This window comes from Gracilinanus agilis, chromosome 6 (assembly GCF_016433145.1).
Source record: "Gracilinanus agilis isolate LMUSP501 chromosome 6, AgileGrace, whole genome shotgun sequence".
Lineage (NCBI taxonomy): Eukaryota > Metazoa > Chordata > Mammalia > Didelphimorphia > Didelphidae > Gracilinanus > Gracilinanus agilis.
Window position 1 is genome coordinate 182,499,321 of NC_058135.1, and position 23,477 is coordinate 182,522,797.

Here is a 23,477-nt window from a genome sequence, read left to right on the forward strand (position 1 = left end):
CAATGCAGTTAAGGGTAAGTGACTTGCCTATAGTTCCATAGTTAGGAAGTGTCTGAGGCCATATTTGAATCCAGGACCTCCATCTCCAGGACTGGCTGTATATCCACTGAACCATCTAGCTGCCCCTAGATAGGACTCTTTTTTTTTAAATTTCTTTTTTAATTTGACATCTTTATTTAATTAATTAATTTAGAATGTTTTTCCATGGTTACATGATTCATTTTCTTTCCCTCCTTTCCTTCAACCCTCTTCATATAGCCAACCAGCAATCCCACTGGGTTTTACATGTGTCATTGATCAAGACCTATTTCCATATTATTAATATTTGCATTAGGGTGATCGCTTAGAGTCTACGTCCCCAATCATATCCCCACTGTCCCATGCGATCAAGCAGTTGTTTTTCATCTATGTTTCTACTCCCACAGTTCTTTCTCTAGATGTGTCAATAGTACTCTTAAGAATATTTGGAGCTGGAGATGTGAGAGTCGAGAAATATGATGTTCCACTTGCAATAAAAAAGTACTCTGGGAAACCCAAGAGTAGTAACCTTAGCTGTCCACCTGTTTTATATTTGATTTAATTTCCTAAGCATTTATGAAGTAACCATTGGTATTATTAGACAGTTGGTAACACTGTGGGTAGAGTGTTGATTCTGAAGTCAGGAAGTCTTTATTTCAAATCCAGCCTCAAGCATTTACTAGACAGATGTGTGGCTCTATTTAACACATTTAACCTGTTAGCCTCAGTTTCCTTAATTATAATATGAGAATAATAATAGTGCTTCTTTCTCAGAGTTGTTTATAAGATCGAATGAGACAATGTCTGACACTTAGTACAATGCCTAGCACACAGGAGAGACTTAATAAAGATTTATTTCCTTTCTTCCTTCCATTTACAAACATTTATTAAGTCTTGTGGAGATTAAAATTAATAGACAAGAACTAAATATTATATTTATAAATGTTATTAATAATAACCTGACATTAAAAGCTAACTAAAAAGGTACTAACCAGCCCATTCCCAAGAGCAAAAGAGAGAAAGAACGAGGCGGAGCCTCAGAACTTTTACAAAACGTGACCCCGTAGAAAAAGGAAAAGCTTTGTAGGTAATACAGAAAGGAAGTTTGGGTAATGTAGTTTTTAGGGATTCAAGATATTTCTAACTATACAGTCTGACACTCAATAGAAGACTCTATGGGACCACGAATGGAGGAAGGAAGAAATTTGTTTTCTTCTTTATTTTGGTACATGTGGGAAAGCCCCACTTGCTTCACACCAATGATAGCTAGGGAATAATACAAACCTTCTAAAATTCCTTTTTTCAGTTAGGGCTGCAACTGTCCCAATGAAAATTATCTAAATTTTGCCATTTTTTTTTCTCCAACAGCCCTTTCTTTAGAGTGCAAGCTAGAAGGATCCCAGCTGGGCTGAGGCAGGTTTGCTTTACTTTGAAGTATGGGAAGCAGGTGAATGAGGCCTGCCGTGATTCTATTACTTCTCAAAAGATTCCAGTGGTCTCCCTTCATCTTTGAGTGAATTTACATTTTCCTGCATGGCTTGTCACTACCAGTGGGATGGTGTGCCATGCCATATAAAGGATCTTGAATGAATCAAAGACATGGAGCCTGTATCACTGAATGCCAACCTTGTCCCAGGGCTATAGAAGCAGCTGTGAAGGCCTGTGACCCTGCCAAGGACCATTATGAACTTTAAGGCCTCTCCCTAACAAGGGGTGGAAGAAGGTGGTGAGGCCTCAGTCTGGCACAGGATTCTAACTTCGATTTGACTCTTACTTGGATAAGAATGTTTATTTCTTTTTATTCTCATATTTCATCTACTGTGTTGCCTGGGACCAACCCTGGTCATTTTTCTGAATTGCAAAATTTCTGGGGCCAAATGAAACTATCTCTGATGGTGGGAGGATAAATATTAACCACCTTTCATAAGGGTATTGTATATGTTGTATGCACTAGAAGGGAAGTTGACTAAATATTTCTTATTGTTGGAAAAGGGCGGATTTCTATATGAAAAATTGATTGTAACATATAGAAGTGTCGTATAAAGATTCTTCCTTGTCTAATTTCTGTGTTTATGGCTTTTAAAAATCTTACTTCAGGCTACCTATGCAACTTTAGTCAACGACCCAAGGGAAATTAATTTTTATAGTTATAACAGGTTCGTAATCATATAGTTCATTTGTTTAAGAGCATGTGATCATTTTATAAATAAAGCTTTGGTGCTCCTGTCCAGTTGGAGGTGTGAGATTTGTCAGATTAGGTCATTTAGCGATTTTGAATACACAGTAGTAGAACCCTGCCAATCTTATAAATGCTTATTAACTAAGTGAATTTGCTTATTTTCAGTGTTCAGGGAATTAATTTAAAAGAGAAATATTCTTTTTTCAGATGATAAGAATGATTAAGTCCAGGTAGGTTTTTATTTTTTATTTAGTTATTTTTCTCTAGTGGGAGATTTTGGAACAATACCTAGTGAAACTCATAATAAAATCAGAATTATTTCTCCTTAGACTCAAGGCAGGATAAACAAATGAAATATTTAGTGTATTTATAGGCTATATTTCTACCTTGTGGATCTGCGAGGTACTTCAAAACACTGATAATTCATTTATTGATGAAAATGTTCCTATTCTTCCCCCCTCCATTGACTTTCCTTAAGCAGAAACTGTTATGGAAATAATGAGCACAAACAAGACTCTCGACTAATGCAAAACATGATTCTCCAGATTCTGTTCTAAGCTAATTACAGGTAGGTTTTTAGCAAAAACATCATACAAAATGCTGATATCTTATATCTCCAGAAATTGACATAAGTGTCAAACTCAAAATGAAGACTTCGTGAGGTTATGAAAGATTCAGATGAGCTTGTCTAAAATATCAATAAGAAAATATTTAGAATTTTAAAAATGATTTCTGAATTTAGAAAGTATTTACATGAACATAACATAATTGACAACTTCTTTACAAGTCATTAAATAATAGAGCAGACCTAGAATCACAGATTGTGAGAGGTGGAAAGAACTCCCAATCAACTTGATGAGACTAAGGGCACAGAGCTATCTTTCAAGGCTATTTCTCGTGAACATAGTTATTTTCTTTAGCACCTTGCTGAAAGTACACAGGGGAAAAAATCCCCTTTAATCAAACATTAGAAGATTCCTGTGTGCCTCTAATCAATGACTCACAAGCTGTAATCTCATCAGTTTGATTTCAAAATTCTTCACACTGATGAGGGACATTTCTCATGTTCCCAAGACCCCTCTCCCCCCACCATTCCCCCAAATGCAAACATCCCCCCTACCTTCAGTCTCCAGTCAGCTTGGAGGTAGCCATATGCATCCAATGAGGTCCTGTGTCTCCTCAGAAAGGTGGCCAACTATATATTTGCCTCCTTTCTAACCTCTTTCTCAGTTCCTATCAAGACAGAATGCATCTTACGGTCATATATGTGCACACATGCGTGTGTGTGCGTGTATATTTTTCCCCCAGGCAGGCAATTGCCAAGAGAATCATGACTATCTTTCTGATGACTCCTCTTCTTCTCCATTTACTCAAATCAGTGACTTGATCTTATCTTAATTTTCTCTACTGCATTCTCCTTTTCATCAACTTCCTTATTCTTCCTTTACTAATTAGTAATTAAAAACAGTTTGAAATCTTTTCTTTTTCCAACCATTCATCATGACTGGAGTGGAATCTCTTTCTACCTCAGTGAATCTCATACTTCCTGACAAGGTTAAAATATAAAATGTCACCTTTTTTTGTTGAAAGATGTATGACCCTATGCAAGTGGGGAGGAGAATATGTTTCTTTGCTTTGCATTCTAGCTATCATAATAACTTGCATATAAAAGATATTTTACATATTTTTAATTGAATTAAATAGAAAAAAAGAAAGTGACTTGCAAGGTAAAAATAAAGTAGAAATGGGTATTTATTTTTTCTTAGTGTTCTAAAACTGAATATGTTTTCTTGTGTTTGAAATAACTTAGAGGTAACTTCTCAAATTTTCTACTAGTTTTATTCCATGATTATGGGAAAAACAAAAAAATGTAGAATAAAGATTGCACATACTGGAATGAGAGAAAAAAAAAGTTAAATAGAAAAAATAATTTATTAAGTAACTATTATAGCCAGGTACTGTGGTGTGTTTTACAAATATTACACAATTTTATACTCATAACAACCATGGGAGATAGGTGCTATTATCTATATAATTTACAGTTAAGGAAACTAAAAGAGGTTATATGATTATCTAGGATCACATACTTAGTATGCATCTGAGTCTAGATTTTAATTCATGCCTTCTTGACTCCATGCCAATTACTCACTGAGCTGGTTTCCTCCTGTTGAGGTGACCCCTCAAATTTTCTACTTGTCCTATTCCATGATAATCTTTCAAGAAAAAAAAATAGTCAAATGGAATACAGAGTAAATAATGCACATTTAGGAATAAAAGAAAAATTATATTAATTAGATAGAAGAAAATGGAGGAGCTTAGGAAAGCCTTTCCTTCTTGCTGGTAGTAATAGCAGAATTCTTATCTAAAAAAGTAAGAACCTATCGATTTATCTTAGTTCCTCATGGCAAACTATTGACTTCTGCACTTATGTGAAGGATAGGTGGAAGGAAGAGTGTAAAATTTTTTTTAAAGAAGAGAAATATAAAGCAAATGGACTGAAATTAGATGAGATCCAATAGAAAAACAAAGCAAGGAAGATAGGTGAGTTAGAATGATAAATGTATTTAAATAATATTGAGTGAAAATCCATTTATTCAGCACTTATTATGTGTCAAGCATAGGGTGGTAAGTGCTAGAAATACAATCACAAGAAAGCAAGATAGTTCTTCCCAAGGAATTTATGTTCTAATAGGGTAGACGATAAAAAAAATTATGAGCTGGAAAGGAAAATGTGGTATATGTGCAATTGCATGGATTGGGAAAGGCCAGGAAGCAGAGTAGAAGCCTGGGCAAGATAAAAGTGAGAATTTTTCTATCAGATCCCTGGGTGGGTCCAGGGGAAGAATCTAAGGTTCCCATGGGGATGGGGATGAGAAATATTAACATGATAGCTGGAGCACAAGTAAAATGGTTTAGAAACAGCTAGAAAAATGTAAAGATAGACAGCCGTTTAATTAAAGATAGCAAAATTTTGCATTTTATAATACTTAGAACATGTATAAAACACTAATACATGTTACCTCTTCCAAACTTCACCACACTGTGAGGCTGTTCCATTTGTCCCTATTACAAATGAAGAACTCCCCAAAATTGTAAGTATCTTGCAAATGGTTTCACATATAATGTCAAAAGGCATATATATAAATATATACATATATATATATATTTAGCTCAAATTTAATTATATTTTTAATCACTTATCACAATGCCTAATATATGGTAGGTACTTTAAAAATGCTAATTTTGCTTCTTTCTTTATAGGTCTTCCTTACTTCCATTCAAATACTCTAATTTTTCAACATTACTTTTTTTAAGGAGTCACTTTTTTTCATTTTTGGAATTGCCTTGTTGCCAGAAATGTCAACAATGTGTATTTTTAATCCTTTCTTTCAGCACATTAGGAGTTAAAATTCCTAAACAAGGAAACACATATTTCTAGGAATGTGTAAGTAAAATAACTAGCCCTGGGTGGGGTACAGAAGGGGAGGAGTAAACATTACACATTTAGAAGTTCAATCTGCATTATTAACATTTTATACATCACTTTCTAAAGTCAAGACATTCAAAAAAACAGAAAAAGGAAGCCTGGATTTATAGCATTTGCTAATTTCCAAATTTTGAATTGTCTTTTTAAAACCTAACAATTTTCAGGAGTACACGCCTGTTACCTTTACTGGAATGTATCTTTTTATTCTACTTATGATAGTCCCTTCTCATATGTTATACTTCTCCCTATTTTCCCCAGAAAATACTCCATGTTAAATTAAATGTTTCTTTCAGTCACATTTGTAACAGGTGCCTGATTTTCTAATAAAATCAGAATTGACCCTAGACAAATGCATTGAAGCAGGAACAAGTTTCAATTAAATTTAAACCAGTAAACATTTACTGAGTGTCTACTCTGTACAAGGTATTTTCTTAAATGCTAGGGATAGAAAGAATAAACTCTTGTTTTGAAGGTACAGGTATATATACCACATCATGACTTTCTCCATCACGGTTTCAATATATTACCAATCAGCATAAGAAATTAAAGTGAATTCTTTGAGAATTTTGCAGAAGTCACATATGACATGTGAATGCCAGCAGATGATACAGAAAAAGTTTAGAAACTCAGAAAGGCATAAAAGTGCCTGTGACCAAATACTTATCCATAAATTTATAGCAAGTTACTGAAAATACCCTACCACAGAAAATCATTTGGGGATAACAAAACACTATTTGGAAAAAAAATTTTCTGGGACAACTGGAAACTAGTTTGGCATAAACTAATATCTTTCACCATTCACTATGATAAGGTCAAAATGAATACATGATCAATACATAAAAAGAGATTCCATAAGTAAATTAGAAGAACAGGGATCATGCTACCTATAAGATGTATGAATGGAAGAGGAAGTTATCAGTCAACAAAAGATGCAGGGCATTTTAAAATTAACATAGATAATTTTGATTATATTAAATTGAAAAAAATTGTACGAACAAAATAAATATTGCCAAAATTATAAGGAAAGCAGAAAATTTGGGGAGGGAAATCATTATAGTTAGCCCTTCATTTGGAGGTCTTAAATCTAAAATATACAAAGAAAGTTTTTCAAATTTGTAAGAATAAGAGCCAATCCTCCAATAAATAAGTGAGTAAAAGACATGAACAATTTTCAGATAAAGAAATCTAAGCCATCTATAGGTAATGAAAAAATGCTCCAAATTGCTATTGAAGAGAGAAATGCAAACCAAAAGAATTCTGAGATACTACTCACACCCACTAGTCTGGCTGAAATTACAAAAGGATAAAGTGAAAAATGTTGGAAAGAATGTAGAAAAACAGGGACACTAATGAAATGATGTTGGAGCTCTGAACTGATCATCCATTTTGGAGAGCAATTTGGAATCACACCCAAAGACCTATGAAACTGTTTACCCTTAGACTTATTGCTGGGTGTATTTCCCAAGGAGATTAGGGAAAGAGAAAAATAACTTATATATTCTAAAGTATATATAACATTTGTCTTTGTGGTGGCAAAGAATTGGAAACTGAGGGGATATCCATGAATGGTATATGATTGCAATGGTATACTACTACATCATAAGAAAGGAAGAACAAATTGGTTTTTAAAAAACAATATGAGATAATGAGCAAGGAAATGAATAGAACCAGAAGAACGTTATACAAATCCTATGAGAATCCATGGAGAATGTAACCTTTAGAAAGTGAACAAAAATATAAAGCATGATAAAATATGAAAGAATTTATATGAACTTTTTGGCCTCCATAAAAATATCCTATGTGCTGCAGGGAAGGTGGGCAGTGGTTTGGACACTAGTGGATGGGATCTATTATGTATATATGAAGTTAAAAGTAAGTTAAATATATAGGAAACCTGTTATTTCATTTGTGTAATATCTTCTTTTTCTTTATATATGGAAATATTTGCTTTGTTTGGATTTGTAAACATTTGGAATAACTAAAAAAAAAAGAAATCAGAATTCCTTTCTTGTACAAAGGGCCAAAAACAAATTTATCAGATTATCATATTTTCCAGATTTCAGAATCACAGTATCACTAGCCTCTGATGATGTGGAAGAGATGGTTATACTTACAATCAAAATAGCTTTAATACCAAGGTGTCTATGAAAGTTCATGATAATTGCAGGAAAAGTTCTATCATTTCAGGAGAAGATAAATTAATTCAATATGGTAGACATGGCATTGAAGCAAGACCATTAATGAAGGGCAGTATTTCAAGCATCAGTAATGAGTTAAGAAATTATTCTCTGTATATTATTTTAACTATTCTCTGTTTTTTCCCCAAAACCCATTCTTCACATATCTTTAATTTTCTGGAACATCCCACTATGTGCATACCAATCTCAATTTCAATCTTCACTTCTCAATTTATGCTCTAGAACAATCTCTAATTCCTCTTCTTCTCACCCAGCAAAAGATTTACATTCTCTGTGTTCCATTTTCAGGGTCTCAACATTTTTCTATGTGATACCTGGGGGTAAGTCAAAGTTATCAAGTGTAACCTTTAAATTTTATGTTATGTTATCTAGTTCTCTATGTGTAAGGACTGCAGTGGATATAGTCATTATCTCAATAGCTTCATAGAAATCTTGTTAGATACAATTTATTCATACCACCCTTCCCTCCCTCAGACATACCTTTTGGCAAGTTATTTACATATCTCTATCATTCTGATTTTATAAAAGCTTCCCTGTTCCCTATTTCAAGCTGATAACTGAATTTTTTATATTACATTTCAACCTAATTACTATAGGAATTTTCTTTTTTTTCTCATTTTTTTCAAAGTTGAACTGTTTCCTTTCTTCTCTGGATGAATAAGGCAAGTTGAGAGGAGTGAATTAAAGTAAAAAGAAGTCAGTATTTTAATGAATAAATAATCTCATAATATTTAGATACTTTCTCTTATATATATATACTACCACTCATCCAAAATTTTTCATTTTGTCATTATCTTCCCTTAAATCTTTTTATGGGGCCCTCTACCATACTAGAAGCATTCCACTAGAGCTGTGATTCCCAAAGTGGGCACCACTGCCCCCTATTGGGTGCTGCAGTGATCCAGGAGGGTGGTGATGGCCACAAGTGCATTTATCTTTCCTATTAATTGCTTTAAAATTTTTAAAAATTAATTTCCAGGGGTGCTAAGTAATATTTTTTCTGGAAAGGGGGTGGTAGAACAAAAAAGTTTGGGAACCACTGCTCTAGAGCAATGATGGGCAAACTTTTTAAAGACAGGGCCAAAGGAAAAGAAATGCTCATCTGTCATTCTTTCTAAGGCAACTCTTTCGAAGTGTCATATTGTATTATATCCTACTCATTGTATTCATCAAATTAGGAATAATGTTTTGAGGTTAAACAGAACATTTCTGAGGGCCGGGCTATAGTTTGCCCATCATTGCTCTAGATGTATTGTTTTAATCCTCACCTTCCAGCTTGGAACCAATAATATGTATTGATTCCAAGGCAGAAGAGTGGTAAGGGAATAGGCAATGGGGGTTAAGTGACTTGCCCAAGGTCACATGGTTATGTAGTGTCTGAAGCCATATTTGCACCCAGGACCTCTTGTTCTCCAGGCCTGGTTCCCAATCCACTGAGTCACCTAGTTGCCTTCTCCACTATCTACCTTAATATTTCATGTATGTCAGTGGAGCACATGGGCTGTCCACCATGCTCCCTATAAAGGACTAATTCAGATCCCAGGGAGGGAGGGAAGAAGTGGGGGACAAGTATAAAGAGGAGGCAATTCTTTCAACTTTTCTCTTTGACAAAGCCAAATGTTTTATATTTGATCTTATACTAAGTAAAATCTATAAACTCATTGGAATGACTTTCTGATGTGGATTGCCCAAATGTCCTCTAATTGTTTTAAAAAGCTAAAGATGTTGAACTCTGTAATATTTATTTTTGTCACTTCCTGTGATCTACAAATGTAGTTTAAGTGCAAGTACTGGGAATATATATCCTCAGTGATGAGGAAACTGACACCAAGATTGTCAGCGAGATGTTTGAAGATTGATGATGCTTCTTAAAACACCAGATATTATTATTAATGCAGGGTCATCTTACAGGAAATCATGGAGTTGTCAGGAGGATCAGATTCTCATTTGTGTCATCAGGGACATTACCTTATTCTCTTTCTACTTAGTATGCTCTTTCTCTTGAAAAGAGAAACCTGAATAATAATAATCATTTTGAAGGATAAATATATTCATATTACTTAGAAAAATCCCCATAGACATGGTGGCTTCTGATATCTTATCTAAAATTTAAACTCATAAGTAAAAAAGAAAAAAACTCTATATGACTTTAATGAGTCATTACTATTATAGGTTATATATGTACTGTATCAAATTGTGACATTCAGAAAAAAAAGAGAGACTTCTGCAGCGGGAGTTTGTCTCCTATATGAAGGGCATTTGTCCAAATATGATTGAAACTTTCTAGGACTTCTTGCTTTATTTAAAAAAAAAAAGTCTGCCAGTACATCTTTACCAAGTAATCCACATGATTTTAAAAACTTATTTTGTAAGAATAAGTTATTTCCATAAAACAGAAAATTCTTAACCTAGCAGATTGAAAGTGAGAGGAATAATATAATTTATAGGTATGATTATATTTTTAAAATATTTGTAGCCACCTTCCCTCATTAAGAAAATAGATTTTTTTCAAATCTCCTGAAGCAGATTGTTAAATCACAACTGACTTCACTTTTTTCAGTAAGAATGGATCCAATCTCAATATTTTCTATTTTCCTTGAGATTCTATCAAAGAGAAGTTTTCACTGTAGTCGAGGGGCGGGAAATAGGAGGAAGAAGAATTCTAGGAAATCTAAAGAGCTGTCCAAATCACCAGATCTATAATTCTATCTCTCCTTTAGCCACCATAAATTACAGGACAAAGGCATCTTTCATATGTGAGTGCTTAGGGTATTATGGATGGAACTCAAAATAAGAGGAATAATAACTTGGAATGCAGGTTCTTGATAGTTTGGTGATACAGAGCAAAACAAATTGACCCACGATATAATTTGTGCTTATTGATTTCAAGAACTAAATGGAATATTGTGATACATAGTCTATGTCTGCCTTAAGTTGAAGACAAGAAGAACATACAATCTGACTTTAAGGCATTACTTTAATTATATATAAATTGCCTCCCTCAATCGAAAAGATATAAACATACTGTTATAAGCTCCCGTAATAGCAGAATAAATAAGACCCTAGGGGCCTGTTAATGTGACTTTAAATGCTTAACATTGTTATATATTTTTAAGAACTTTAACCAATGCTTCATTTATTATTGTTATTATGATTACATAATGAGGCAGCCAAGTGGCACAGTGGATGAAATACTTAACTTGAGGTCAGGAAGACATGTGTTCAAATCCAGCCTCAGACACTTAAATGGCTGTGGGACCCTGGCCAAGTCATGTAACCTCTTTTTGTCTCAATTTCTCCGTCCATAAAATGGTGCTATCACCTACCTTATAGGATTTTTTTAGGATTCAATGAAATTGTTATTATAAAGAGTTTGGTATAGTGCCTAGTACATATTAAACACCACATAAATGTTATTATTGTCATTAATTTTGTTATTATTATTGCTATTATTATAATTACATATAACATGGTGTAATGGATAGAAACCAGCCCTCAGACTAAGAAAGTTGGGTTTATGTCTCACCTCTGACATTCATTGTGTGAGCCTGAGAAAGTTGCAGCTTCTCAGTGTTCCCGGGAACTCTTTAAGATTATAAATTAATGAGTATTTGCAAGATTCCCATTGGATTGAGTTTTCCCATCAGAAATTTTCTGTATTTATGTAACCATAGATCAGCAACCATTCTAATAATAATAATGAGAAAGATGATTCATAGATGTTAGACTATATGCTCACCAGGTTTCAAACTTACAGAAAAAAATGTTTGTAACAAGTAAATACTCCTTCAAAGTGCAAAACTAAAGGATGACTAGGGGTATATCCCACAGGGCTTACTGATATGTAATTCATAATAGCTAATGGGAAGATGGACAGTGAAAGGACTCTGGAAGTCTTCAGTGGATAAAATCCACACAAATTCAAGCAATAATATTTGTCAAAAAGAAGGGTCAAATAAATTACTGAGTGATATGAATGTCTTTGTAGAAACAGGTTTATGGGACAAATATGAGATGGTAGTATCAAGAATTAATTTTTAAAGACCACTTTTTAGAAAGTCAGAATTTTTGCTTGATTAAGATTTTACAAGGAAACAGTAGAAACTACCCAAGGCATAGGCAGCAAAATGAATACTACCAATACATAAAAAGGCATGAGAAAAGAGTCAGAATAGCATTAGAGGATACCTATCTTTCATTAATTAATAGACAACAAAACTTTGAACTAGAATTACAAATCCCAAAATATCCATTGAATTTAACAAGTAAACTGTTGTAAAAGAAAATAAATACTAAATCAAAATTCATGTCCACTTTCAAAAAAGGCTAAAAATTTAAACAACTTTAATAACACCTGACCATAAAAAACTACTGTGGTGACAGAGAAGATCAGGACACAAACTCAGAAGAAGATACTAATATGAAAGCAGCTATAATCAAAGGCTGAAAAAATGCAGATAGGACAAAGGTCGAAAATAAATCCAGGAAAAATAAAGAAAGAGCAAAAAAAGGAACCAATTAAATGATTGAGAAAAAATATTGGGATAAATTAAATTATGGAAAAAGAATTAATAGTTTGATAAAAGAGGCACAAAAATACTGAAGAAAATGACACCTGAAAAATAGAATTTGTCAAATAGTAAAAGAGAAACAAAACTTTACTAAAGAAAAAGAGTATTTAAATAGTAGATTTTATCAAATTGTAAAAGACATAGAAAACATCACTGATGAAATAACTACTTTAAAAAGCAAAATGGTTCAAATTTGAAAAAAATACAAGAGTTACTAAAAAAAAATCTAAAAAATTAGAACTGGGAAATTAGAAGTTACTGTCTCCAGCAGACATCAAGAAACAATAAATGAGGGGGCAGCTGGGTAGCTCAGTGGAGTGAGAGTCAGGCCTAGAGACAGGAGGTCCTAGGTTCAAGCCCGGCCTCAGCCACTTCCCAACTGTGTGACCCTGGGCAAGTCACTTGACCCCCATTGCCCACCCTTACCACTCTTCCACCTATGAGACAATACACCGAAGTACAAGGGTTTAAAAAAAAGAAAAAAAAAAGAAACAATAAATGAAAGTTGAAAGAAAGAGGAAAATAGAAGAAAATGTGACATATCTCATTGGAAAAATAATTGACCAAGAAAATAGCTTGAGGGTGCAGAATTTAAGAATGGTTGGACAACAGGATGATCATACAAAAAAAAAACCAATCCATAAATATGAAGTGATGCAAAATGAAGTGGCCAGAAGTAGAAGAACATTGTGCACAGAAGTAGCAATAATGTACAATGATCTACTGTGAATGACAACTATTATTAACAATGCAAAGATCTAAGACAATTCCAAAGGACTTATGATGAGAAAGACTATCCACTGCCACAAAAAAAAGGGCTGATGGAGGCTGAATACAGCCTGCAGAATTTCATTTCTCAGTTTCCTTCTTTAGTTTTTTTCTTGTATAAGTGATATGTGGCTTCTTTCATACTAGAACATGGAAATATGTTTCACATGATGACACATATACAACCATATTATATTACCAACTATCTTGTGTAGAAATGGAGGGAGGAAAATAAACAAGGATCTCAAAGTGTCATAAAATGATTAAAAATATGTCTACATGTATTTGGGGAAATATAATAAAAATAGAAGCCAAAAATGAAAATAAGATAGCATTTAAATAGTAGATCTTGCTAATGACAGACTGTGACTTTATAGAATTCATTTGCCTTGTTGAGGCCACAGTTTCTCATCTATCAAAGGAAAGGATGGGACTAGATGAGAGTTCTCAAACCTATGGACCACAACACTTTCAAGTGTCATCCAAACTAGATTAAAATATAATTCCTAATTAGTTGAAAATGAAAATATGATGAAACATTGATCAATAAATGGAATATAGATATTATCTTTTAAAAATCCTAAAGGATAATTGCTCTGGTGTCTTAAGAAAAGTAGGCAAAATAGAAAATGAAAGTGCGCTGATAACTTTCTGAAAGAGATCCCAAAATTCAAATTCAAATGAATACTATGGCCAAATAAATACCATAATTCAAAAATAACAGATGTAGACCAATTCCAGAACTCAAGGAGGTTATATTAGGAAATAAAGGCAGAATTTTAAAAATTATTTAAGTACCAGAAAGTCACTGTCAGAATCACAAAAGATTTAGCAAATATACTGATAATGGGTAATAGGCTTTAGAAGATGATATTCTAGAAGTCAAGTGAAGTAGGATTATAATGAAGAAGAATATGATGAGCAAAACTGAGTATAATTCTTCAGGGAAGAAATGGATATTTAATGAAACATAGGACTTTCATGCTTTTCTAATGAAGAGATCAGAGCTAATTACAATATTTGACATTCATACATGAATCAAAAAAAGCATAAAAAGGTAAACAGGAAATACAACATGAAGGGATCTAATAAGATTATGCTGTTTATATTACTATATGTAAATCCTAAGAAAAAATATTATAAGTTGAAGTGCCCGGAGCATCAATCCCAAAAAATGAGTCTGAAACCCAGCAATACAAAATGTAAATGGACTTTATTATCTTAGCTTAAGCTAAGGGTCTCACACCTACAAGGTGACACAGACCTCTGAGCTGTGCAAGAGGCAAATATTTAAGGATAAGCAGGCAGGGGGTGGGGAGGGGAGGATCTTGGGGGACAGGATGTCTTTGAGGTTGGAATTCCTGCAGATAAGGGGGATGTCTATAGGCAGCAGGGGACAGGATAGGGGGATGTCTTCAAGGTAGGCATTCCTTCAGATAAGGGGGAGAGGTCTGGAAACCAAAGTTCTGTAAATTAGGAATTCCTACAGACAAGCCTGTTTCACTATAATGTTATACAGGGATCTGGATTTTTAATTATGACTCTCTCTAGGTTCCACAAAGTGCAATTAGAAGTCTACATAGACAAAGGGCTCATGCCATGTGAGTAAATTATGGTGGAAAGATCTTCAAGAAATGGAGGTACGAAAAAGATAGAAGAATAGGGGAGAAGAGAGAATACAGAGGATTGTATCCTAAATAAAAGCTGCATGAAAGGAAGATGTATTATGATGGAGAGGAAAACAGTAGGTAGGAGGTAGGCAACCTTTGAACCTCTTCCTCATCTGAATTGGTTTAAAGAGGGAAGAATGTATATGCAGACTCAATTAGATATAGAAATCAATCTTACTTATATGGGAAGTAAAAAGGAAAGAGGCTGGAGCAAAGGAGTGTGATAAAAGGGAGGAGAGATTAAGAGAAGTGGTTAGAAGCTAAATAGACTTTTGAAGAAGGATAGGATAAAAAAAAGAGTAAGATAAATAAAATAGGATTGAGGGAAATGTATAGTTGATAATCTTAACTGTGACTGTGAATAGGAAGATCCTAACTATAAAACAGTTCATTTGCACACTTAATACAATGTGAATCAACTATTGAAGGGAATTTTAAAATGTTTTAGTAACTATGAAAAATATTGACAAAATTCCTTTGAAGGAAAACATTTTTAGAAACTCAGAATAAAGAAAAAGGAATAGAAACATAAGAAGAATGATATTTCTGAACCTCTAATTCTATTATAAAGCAAAGATCAAATCTTTTGTGTTATTCTCCTAAGTGAATGATTAGCAATTCTGAAAAATATTCCAAATATGTTGATGAGAGGCTGTACTTTGCCATTTCAAGTAACATTCAACCTGGTACAGAAAAGTCATATGCTATAATCTACTTCCACTCTATTTATAAAAAAAATTATGCTTTTATATCTATACAGGTACTGTCAAGAATTATGTTATCCAAATGCAGCACTTATTTATGATGAATTTATGTCTACAATATTTTGTAAATGTTCTCCCAGAGCTAATGTGTTTGCAAATCTCTCTTTGTCTTGAGAAAAATTATTTGTTTATTGAGTGAGGTTCACACCACCAAATAATTCTTTTGTTCACAGCTGGCAGGAAAAGGTAGTTAGTCAATCAAATCTAAAAATCTCTTTCTAGAGTAATATTCAGAAGTGTGAGTGTGGTGATGGAATATTTAACAGTCTTGCTTCATAGATTTGGACTTGGTCAACACAGTTTGTAAGATGACACTGTATACTAGAAGGAATAATAAAATGATATTCCAGAAATGGGTTCTAGTCACATTTTTGCTACCGGATATATAAAATAAGGCTTTCCAGTCTACATTTTCCTCATTTTTAAAATGAAGGGGTTAGAGTAGATTTGTAAAGTGTTTGGTTTTTTTTCCCCCATAGTTCAATGTTCTATAAGAAGAAAATAATTAGAACTCAATTGTAGTGTTCTTTCTTATTCACTAACCATTTTAGTAGAATGACTAAAAAAAATTAACCTTTCTGGCTTTGCCGTTCCTAAATTGTCATTATGATGTATTTATATTTCCTTAAATTAGAGTTTATGTCAATGAAATGTTGTTTATAGAGTTGACATATAGGAATATAACTGTTTCTCATAACTAAAATTTTGAAATACCAAAACATTATTCAACAGTAAACATCCATTTTTAAAGATCTAAGTATATAAGGAGAGAGAAAAAGCAACTTTTTAACTGGATCCAAGAGCCACCAAAATTTCACTCTCTATTCTAATATACCTATATTGGCATTAATCAAGCAGTAGCTGTACTTTTATTTTCCTGCATATCAGGTACTTGGTGCATGAACACCTTTGATTCTTTATGCAGTCCTATAGATTTCTTCACATTCTGGTGTTCTGTAACCAGGAGTTTAAGAGGTGAGGAAAAACTCTTCTGTCAAAAATATATCCATAATTCACAATCCCAAGAAGGACAAAAAATTCTTTTCTTTACGTTCTCACCTCAAACAGATCCTTTTCAAGGTATTTAGATAAGCCTGTGTCATCCATTTCAATTTTTTCTCTTCCTTCCTTCCCATAAACATGCAGATTTTCTCTTTAACTTCAGAGAAAACAGTTCATATATAGTGGTGATGCTTCAACTATAGGTTGGACTATCAGCAGCAGTAACATAAGTATCAAAATAGTGGTCAGTATTTGATGTCTTGACTTACATCCTTTCTCCTTGCAAAAAAAATCAAAACTAAAAAACAAAACCTTGGAATCATAAAGAAAGGGAAATCATTATGGTTTGGTCAAATGGTATTTTGACAGAATGATATTTTTGGAGCTCTTTTCATTTTCTTCCTGTGATACACTCCTCTTTTCTTCCTTAAAAAAAGACATTTCTCTTTTGTAATTCTTAGAATCTTTGTTGCCGTATTCTCAGTAATCTCATTAGTACAAGTGAGTTATAGTCCTACCTGAAGGCAACAGATTGAATGAATGGCCTCTACAGATCATTTTAAGTGATCTCATGCCATGATTCAGTGAAAGTCAGGGGAAAATGTATCAACTTCTTAAAGAATACCAACTACAAAGTTCAGAGAATACCGTAAAAATACATATAAATTTTAATAGAGAATTTGAAAATGTCTTTTCTTCATATTTTCTAGCAGTTTTCCTTTAAACAATTCAACCTCAGGTGTCCATTTTTTCATCATGATCCTGTTGCTTGAAACAATAATTTTTTCTAATATCAACCCCATATGCCTTCAGCCTTGAAGAACATCTACATTATTTTTAGTGTGATTTGGGTCAGCATACATAGAAATTACCAAGACAGAAAGTTACTCAAGGGTATGTTTTATATTTGTTGTTAGTTTTGTTTTGTTTCAGTCATTTAATATAATCCAACAAACAATTTTAAAACAAATATCTTGAATAAAATGATGTACTAGATGCTAGAGATACATAGAAAAAAAAGATAACACCTGATTTGAAATCATTTCCAATAAAATGGTAAATAGACAATGCATATGTATAAGTATAATGTGTATATATTTGCATTTATACATATATATATTAATATATTTTGAGATTAGAGAAAGCACTAGCTCCTTAAAAAACTTCGCAAATCACCTAAATCATGCAGACAGATACAGATTCTGAGAGTTGGAGATAATGTTTATTAGAAGCATGGGAAACAGCTAATATAGAGAGGCGGGAAATGGAATGTCAAGTTTGGGTCACAATTATTTAGGCTTAAACACAGAGTATATGAGAGAGTCTGATTTGATATATCTGAGAAATAAGTTTGGAATGGTCCTCTGGAAAGTCTTCAGTGTCAGACTTTGGGCTTTATCCGCTAGATTGTGAGCTCCTTGAAGGCAGGGTCTTTTTTTTTTTTGCTTCCTTTAATATCTCTAGTATTTAGCAAAGTGCTGGACACGTATTAGGTGCCTAATAAATATTTATTAACTTCGCAAAAGTGAAATTCTTGAAAAGGTTGAGAACCAGAAGTTTCTGAGCAGGGGAAGGGTATGATCAGGCTTGTGTTCTGAGAACATAAGGCAGCTACAGAGAAGAGGGCTCAAAGAGGCAAGACACTCTGAACAAAGGGTATATTAGAAAATTGTTTCAATATCCTAGAGAAGTACTGAGGTCAGAAACTATTGTAGTAGACATATTAATGAAAAAGTCCAAGATGGATGTATGAGGTATGAAGATAAATATCAACAGGATTTAGCAACTGATTAGAAATGGAATAAGAAAGAGGGGCAGGAATGAATGATGAATGATTCTGAAATTAGAAATTTATATGACTAAGAAATATGGTCAGATTTTCACTAAAACTAAGGAAATTTTTAGGAGGGGAAGATTTAGTGGTAAAGATTGAGATCCATTTTACAAATGTTGAGTTCCAGATGTCAACAAATTGTGAGATAGAGATATTCAGGTATCAGTTGGTCATGTAGAAATATAGTTCAAAGACAAAACTCAGGGCTGTATATATAACTAATATTTATATAGCATTTCAAGGATATTTAACTAAAAGATTTTATTCACTCATCCTTTTCTATTATTGATTATAGGATCATAAATTACTGATTATAGGATCATAAAGCAGTTGGAAGGGACCCTAGAGGTCATCTAGTCCTTCTGATTTTATAGAGGGGGAAAGTGAGGTCCACATCATTTAAGTGACTTGCCCAAAGTCACACAGATAGTAAATGGCAGAAATGAGACGAGTGAAGATTTTCTCACTCCATACTGAGTGTTCTCTTTTACTATATCATGTTGCTGATCATCTCAGAAGACATTGCTAGGAAATCAGTCACCAATGCAAAGACATGCAAAAGGTATAATAGACTAACTCACAATCGATGATATCTAAGATGGAAGTAACTTCATTAAGACACAAAACATTATTAAAGGCATATAAGACCAAAAAGGGAGATTGCCTATCAATTTATCCTTTGTCTTTAGTAACTAACTTTTTCTTGATAAAGAATATAGAACATGTTCTATAGAATATAATATTGTAGTTAGAAAAGACCATGATCTTCAGTTTGTTTGTTACCTAAAATTCTCTAGCTACACAAAATTTTATTTCTTATTTTATATATTTATATTTAAAAATATTTAACTATTATTAGCTAATGTTTATTAATAAGTATATGTTATACATGTGTATGGAGAGAATATATAAATAAAAATAGAGTTGTGACTTTTATGAAAAGCAGAGAACCTTATAGGAGAGTAATAATATGAGCTTGAAATATTGATTTTTTTTCCTAAAAGGAGATTTTTTTTAAATCAAAGGATTAAATAGCACCTTTCTAAAAACCTTCCTATGGAACAATGCAACTTTACCTTTCCATGAGTATGTTTAAACACATTTCACCTGTTTGTTTTATTTCTCTCTCAGTACTTTCTTCAGAAGATCCTTAAGGAAATAATTAACTTGTGAAGACATTTTTAACTCACGTAGTCATGAAAAATAAATAGCATAGAATGTCTTCTACTAGAAAAAAAATGGCAAATAAGGCAACTAAGCAAATAAGCCAGTATAGTGATCTAGAGGGACAAGATTTTCTGGATAAATATTCTACTCCTTTCCATCTGTGATATCAGAATCTCCACATAGAATGACTTTTATCTATCTGGTAGTGGAAGTGTAGGAAAAGTGGGCCGAGGCATCATCAGTGATTTCTTGTGTCTGAATTGGTGACTGGGTGGAAAGATATTGTTATTCTCTCTCCTACTAGACACAGATATACTCAGTCATACTTTGAGGCCTGAGAATAAATGTATACTTTGAGACACAAAATGAGGTGACATGAAATAATGGCTAAAGGTCAATGAAGTTCTGGGTTCAAGCCTTGCTTCTAATAGACCTGTTAAAGGAGAGCCTTGGACTAAATGACTTCTGAGATCCTCTTCAACTTTATATCTTTGATTCTCTGTTCTTAAGAATTTATTCATGATTCATAGGCAAGTTACTAAGTGCCTAAGCAATTGTCTAAATCTTTAAATTGTAGTGGGATAGATCATTTGCTTTGATAGATGGACATTCTATGCCATGAATCCCCCCACCAATAAAATCCTGGGGATCTTCTCCCCAGATGTAGAGATATAGACAGAGTTTGAAAGCAGACACATTTAGGGATGATACAGGTTTAAATATAAATAATGTTCGTGTGTACATATTCTACAGATTACTTTAGGAATTGACTATTGGCACTGGGGAGTATAAATAATTCAATGCTAATTTCTTTTGTTATGTAAAATATGTTTATGTTTTACAGGAGGGCTTCAACTTTATAAGATAGGGTAAAATATATAATGCATATCTGTAATTTGTTTGTTTTTTTTTGTGAGGGATGTGAGAAGACCATGGGGAGAACTGAGCTGTTATGTGCTGAAGCTATTAATGAACATCATCCAGAACTTGGGAGTAATCCATTACTCTTGAAAGGCAGATCAGGCTCAGGATTAAGAACTCTCTCAGGTCTATCTACTAAGCTTGAGTTCTATGGCACCGACTAGTTTAAAAAAAGGCACACAACTGAGTGGATGATTTTCCTGAAGGTGGGTTGTCTTCCTTGTACTCACACAAATATAGAATTTGTAGCATTTTACATACAAAGAGAGAACTACGAACAGGCAAAGCCTATACAAACCTCAAAGTAAATGCTTTGTTGTTTTGTTGGGTTTTTTTTGAAAGGCTGGGTCTGTTGGAATTACTACAGAATTGGATTTTTGAGTAAAATTTGTGGTAAATAAAAATGGTAAGGAAGAAAGAGAATAAAGACCAACCACAAATAGACAAAATGCAAGCAAAAGATTTACTGGAGAATATAAAATATTAATAAAAAAAGCCTGCAGGGTGATCAGAAAATGACTAATATGTTGGGGAAGGGAGCAGGCATTGCAAAGGAAGAGGAGAAGGAAAAAAAAACTACATAAAATTCTCTTTCAGTATCCTCTTCTTATTACCTAAAATGAGCAGGTGTTGCTTCAAATAAATACTGAGTTTGTCTGCCCACTGAGTTACAGTTATCACTCTCTCAAAAATCAGTCTAACATTAGGTACCAAGTTAGTGGGCTAAATCAAAGGCAGAGGCATACTGAGTGCTAGATAATGTACCAGGAGGGGAATGTTAGTGAAAAGAGCTCAGGGTTTGGGAGGGTAAACAGCTACTGCAGCTGCTACAATAGGAAGGAGATAATAGAGACATTTGCCATTAATGTGAACCAGACAGAGAATGGTACTTCTCACATAACTACAGTACAGTACATGTCATCTAAGGATTATATCTTTATTTTTTACCAACAGGAGGGTTTAAAAATCGTATGAAGGAGAATACAGATTTTTTAAAGGTCATTTCATTTTGCCTTTCGTTTCGAAGGATCACTGGACCATAGAAGCAAAGCTGAAAAGAACCATAGAGTTCCAGTCCAAGCCCTTCATTTTAAAGATGCAGAATCCAAGACACAAAGGGAAGGGAAGTAGAAGGTCACACAGGCAAAAGTGGAAGTCAAATCCAAGTCCAAAGACACTAAATCCAATGGTTTTTTTTACTGTTCTATGAACTGTTTCCTATAAATGATTCCTGAACACTGAATGCAAGATCATGAGTGGCTAACTAGTGAAATTTGAGGGCATGGAATAATTATGGTGCCAAAAATATTTATACTATTTTTAATTTGTATCTCTGGACTTTCATTGAATGTATTATTTGGGAAAAGGTATGAAGCATATTCGTAGTTTAGAACATCTTAATTTATTATATAGTAAAATCTATTATATATTAACTCTTCAATATTTAAAGAGATAACTATTTGTCAAAGGGAAAACTGACTTGTGCAGAACATTGAGCTTGGAGTCAAAGAAGAACTGTGTTTAAATGTTAATGCTAACCCTTATTAGCCATTTTATACTGGGCAAATCATGTAAACACTCAATTCCTCAGGGCGTTCTCTAGGACTAATCTGTTATTTTGCTTTTTTTTTTTTTTTTTTTTTTTTTGGTAATAGAAGCTTCCCAAGGCTTACAAAATTACTTCTCTTTCTTTCAATAATTTCTTAGCACTCAAATAAAGGTTTTGAGAAATAATCAATTAATGACCATTTCTATGCACTAAATAGAGTTTAGTGACATTGAGACAGTTATTAGAGCAATGAAGAGAATGCAGGGTCTTTACTCTGGAACATGTGAGTTCAAATTCTACCTCAGATACTTACGACTTGTGGGATCCTGGTAAAGTTGTTTAACCTCTATTTGTATCAGATTTTTTTCAGCCATAAAATGAAGAAAATAATAACACCTACCTCAAAGGGTTGTTCTGAGGATGAAATGAGATATTTGTAAATGGCACCTGGTACATAGTAGATAGTATATAAATACTTATTTCCTCTTCCCCTCATATTAAATATGATTCTTTTTTCCTTTAAATTTATTTCAGGAATGTTAAAAAATGTCACACTTTTTGGGAGTTGCTTTTGTATTACAAAAGAATTAAAAATACATCCAAGGGTAGACTCTAAATGATCACTGTAGTGCAAATATCAATAATATAGAAATAGGTCTTGATCAATGACACATGCAAAATCCAGTGAAATTGCATGTTGGCTATAGGAGGAGAGTGGGAGGAGGGGAGGGAAAGAACATGAATCATGTAACCATGGAAAAACAGTCTAAATTAAATAAATAAAAAACAAATAAATAAATGAACAAACAAACAAATAAATAAAGAACTTAAAAAATACATTTAAGAACAATCAATATCATTGCATAACAATAAAAAACTGGGTGGGAGGGGAATTCCCTTTCTACCTCCAGGTATTTCACTGTGCTCCCTTCCATGTTGTATATTATAGCTACATGCTGAAGGCAAACCACTGATTCCTTATATATGTGAAATGAGAAGCCCAGCATATATTGATGCAAGCATGTGCCACTCAAATAAGAATAGGGGAGGATGGTAAAAACCACGAGTTTAAGTTTTATTTTTATTATTTTATTAAAATGACAGAATCATAGGAGATGACAAGTAGTACCATGTAGTATATGCTCAAAATTATAATTAATATAGGATAGTTGGTGGATTTTTAAATTTTATAGCTGATGGAATCCTAGAATCCTACTTTCTGGTGAAAAGAAAAGGTTTCTTCCGAGGCACTAGTAATGAGAATTTAGCCCTAATTGGCATTCCTAGCATTTATGACTTTCTGAGTCCAAATTCCGTCCATAAACTAGTGTTTCTTTTTGCTGATCAGG